This window comes from Cupressus sempervirens, chromosome 6 (genome assembly GCF_028749045.1).
Source record: "Cupressus sempervirens isolate cs-2001-9-10 chromosome 6, ASM2874904v1, whole genome shotgun sequence".
Lineage (NCBI taxonomy): Eukaryota > Viridiplantae > Streptophyta > Pinopsida > Cupressales > Cupressaceae > Cupressus > Cupressus sempervirens.
In genome coordinates, this window is record NC_143123.1 from 504,452,094 (window position 1) to 504,456,677 (window position 4,584).

The following is a 4,584-nucleotide window of genomic DNA, read 5'->3' on the forward strand; positions in this document are numbered from 1 at the left end:
TTCAAAATTAAAAAATCTTTACCAGTGTTAGAGTCCAAGCTAGAAGATTTTGTGGATATAAGGATTGAAATAAGTAACTACCACTAGATAGTACACAATAATTATGAGTCACTAGACTTACTAGAGTCTAAAGAGATGGAAATAATTGAGAAAATCAAGAGAAAACATCCAAACATCATTTTGGTCTAAAGGGGAAGAAAACCCAAATGATGGAAATTTAGTTTTGACACTTAGCAGAATTTTGATGTTTTTTTGGTCCTATCATCAAGCTGCACTTTTTAGAGGTGCACTTTCTCGAGGTGCACCAAATCAAGAGGTGCACCAAGAATTTTGAAGAAGAAGTAGTGCACTGACAGTTAACTTCCAATTACTATTTTTGAGCATGCCATGCATTGGAGACACATTTTGATGGCAATTCAACTCCTAGAGACGCCTAGAGAAGGCAAAGCTTCCATTTTTAGAGGTCTCAATGACTCCTAGATCATCTCATGGCTTCTCTCCTCTTATCTTTTTATTTTTTAATTTTTTAAAGTCATGTATAGACTCATGCACCCATTAATTAATATAAACAAGGGTGGAGACCTACTTAGCACCATTTATATGTAATTTGTTTTATTTTATTAGTTTTTTAACATGAGTTTGCATTAGAAGAGCTCTCACTCTTGCCACAAAAGGAGGAGAGGATTTATTTTAAATACATGGATGCAATATGTATTCAAGGAAAATTCTTTGATGCAATAACAAATGCTATCGATGCTCTCAGTTTGAGTGTAGTAAATCTTTTTGGAGTGTATTATTTTTGTGAATGCATGTTCATGAATAATAATGGAGCTAATGGTTTCATTGCATTGTTATAATTGTGTGATCTTTTAATTCTAGTATTTTCCTTATGTTAATGAGTTTTTCCATTGTGAGGAATTTTAGAAAGGATTACTATTATTCTTACATAGAATTTTGTCTCATGTGAGTACACTTTGTATGGCCTCACAATTTGATGAAATGTGAAACATGTTTTAATTTTATTGAAGTTCCAATTGATGATTTCATCAGTGGAGTTGAGGAAGAAGTGCTCCTAATTTCATTGGTTTCCTACCACATCCTTTTGATAATTTAATTTACAGATGTTTTGTTACTTTGGCTTATGTCCATTTGGAATTTCCTTTTTTCTTTGTTATTTGCTTTTCAAAACACTTGGTTAAAATAAGAATTCATATAGTTGCATTACTTAGAAATTTCATTCATTATAAAATAGAAAACACAAAATATATATTGGTTTTGTGGTTATGTTTCAACAAATTTATGCAGAATTGGTAGATACCAACAAAGGCCTCCTTTGAACATTCACATTTATCTTCAATTGAGTTACCTAATAGGTTGAAAAATAGCCATCTAGAACCTTGGAGTTGGTCAATGATCATCTTTTCAAGAGAGAGATTCAATAGAATTTCTACCATTAGCATCATGCAAAATGACAACTCAACAAGAGTGACACTAGAAGGAGGGACATAAAACCAATTAGCCCAAAAAACCAAGTTGTTGTTTGACAATTTTACAAATTTCAAAGTTCTATATTTTTGGAAGTTTGTCACTCTCAGAAGGTGTGCTTTTTGAAGGTGTACTTTTTGGAGGTATACTTTTTGGAGGTTCTCTTTTTGACGGTGTGCTTTTCTAAAGTAAACACAAACTAGAATATCCTAACCTACCATCTCCATTTCAGTGAGCTTTAAGTTATTCACCTAGTGGGCACAAGTTCCTATAACTCAGTCACTTTCATAAGCCTCACATTGATAAGGGGATACCAAGAATCTAACCACTCCCATTTCAAATTTCATCATCTTCATTTGTTCCACACTCGAACTTACTTCCACCTATCATTTCACCTAACTCTCCATCCATGGATTTCTTTGAAAATGCAATAGATTCACCAATCAATTTGCAAGATTCACTCAACAAACTTCCTAAGAACCTTGAGAAATTTTTCCCAATGTTCATCTATAGATAAGCATGGAAAACTGAGGATCACATCAAGGTTTTCAAAGAAATATGCAATCAAAAATAGATTCAACAAGAAAATGTGGTCCTTCACTTTTTCCCATATACATTGGGAGAGGTTGCATTTAACTGGTATGTGAATATGTCTCTAAGATCTATTCAAAACTAGGCAGATTTTGAAAAGTTATTCTTGGATAAATTCAAAACATTCATTAATCTGGCTGTGATACACCACCAATTAATATCTATCAAGAGGGATCCAATAGAGACCATCTCATGTTTCACCATCATTTTTACATGGCATGCCACAAGTTGGAAACCCCTTACACCATACTAGTGGGGTTTACAATTCAAATATATCTAAACTCTATGGACCACCTCACTGCTATCTTCCTAAGGAGGTTGCCTACTATAGATATTGACACACTAGAAAAGGTCTTCGAAGAAGTAGTCACCTTTACTAAATAAGATAACCCTAATGGAGGAGGGACGATGGTTCCAACTCATGCCAATACAATAGTACCAACATACCATGTTGTAGTACAAATAATCCCTAGTCAATCCATTTGATTAACTCCAATCCCACTAAAACAAGATCTAGTTGTGCCAGCTCCAACTATAATCTACCCAGGATACAAACCTCCAAAAGTTTCCTTCTTTGAGCAAAAGGCTGCACCATCTATTGAAGCAAAAAATAATATCACAACTGAGATAGATCAAATGAAAAAGACCATGTCTCGGATTACCAATGAGATAACCCATCTAAGGTTGTCACAAGGGAAAAAAAACAATTTCCAAAGAACTAATGCACCCCCCCCCTACATCAATAACTATTGTCAAAATCACAACAAGAATTTTAGTAGAAATAATAATGTAGAGAATAATTTCAACCTACTAGATCACAATAAAAATTTGTAGAGATAGAATAGACAATGAAATACCTATCAAAACAATGGAAGTATCCATACACACAATAATAATAATGCTCAATTTTTTGACATCAGTTAACTAGATGCCAGCCAAAATATACCCAATAATAGTGGTTCATTTTCAACGAAAATCAAGAAATGAACCAAAATTCATATTGTGCTAATAACAAGTCCCCTATTTAGTTTAATTCCATGTTGCTAGAATCTTATGATTCTCCACATAATACTAAAATAGGACACCAGGTCAACAAAGGATTTGTCTTTCCATTCAATCAAGAATCATACCCTAAACCAGCAAAGGTGTTCACTTCTTAGAATGATAACCAAAATACTTAAAACTTATGTAATCGAGGGGAACCCATAAATGAAGAAATTCCCCCCATATTATAGCCAACATCACTAGATGCAAGATAGAATAATAATCCTACACCTATAAAAGCACACTTCTCTGAACAACAAATTTAGGCACAAGGAAATATACCTACTATACTGAAGAATCTCACTTGGTCAACTAAAAAGTATAGTGGCATTGAAGAATTGAAAAGGACCAAGGCTAATATATCCATGTATGATACGATACAAAGTTTTCCTAGTCAAAGAGAATAACTATTGAAAACTCTTGATCATATAAAGGCAATGCCCAGTACCAGCCCTCAAAAGATAATATCACCACAAGTCAACATGAGGCTATGCCTACCATGTATAAAGACAAAGCCAAAGTGCCCCCTTTCTTGCTCAGTCTCAAAATATTTGAAATAAATCTTCACAATTTCCTCATAGATTTAGGAACTTCCTGCAATTTCATGCCACTTTTGAAATCCCAAAATCTAGGAGTCACCCCACAACCGACGAATTGAATAGTGGTCCAACTTGACAAAATAGAAGTGAAGGTCATAGGAGTGTTCAAAGATGTTCAAGTATAGTTGAATATATACCCCCAAATCCAAGATATCATTGACATACATGTGGTAAAGATTCCAAAAAAATGGCCTATTACTGAGTAGAGAATGGACCCAGTACCTAAGAGGCTATTTTACAATTGACTTCACTTAATTATGGCTACCTTGGAAGGGATTGAAAAACTAAATTAAATTAGACACTGAGCCAAAATTAAAGACAATGATCACAAAGTATAATGCTATGAATAAATTAGCATTTCTTCAATTAGACTTAGGCTCTTAAAGGGTAATGGCTCTCAATATAACTTCAAGTGAAAAATTTGATAACCCAATTTTAGGATCACAAAACCCTACCCCACGAGAATAAATTATGATAAAATTCATATATAGCATGGTTGAAAATTTATAGTGTTTAGGAGAAGAAGGAGATCCAAGTATCTTACTCCTTATAGGATTTTGTAGCTTGCATCAGGCAAGCCATTCAGAGTTTGAGTTCTTAGACTGTCAAGAAGCAACTACTTGTGCACTAACTCAGGCAACACACTCTACAACTAGTCAAACCATAAGTGAAATACCCAAAGATAATTCAAGTCACTTAAGTATTCATAAAATCATGAATAATGAAGAGGAGATAAAAGAGGATCTAAATGCTTCATATAGTGAAACCTCTTCAGATGGGGGAGCTTTATCTTCTCTCCACCAAGGATAATTAAAGATCTTAGACGAAGATGCTTTGTAAAAGGTCAAGGTTGGACCTTGGTGGT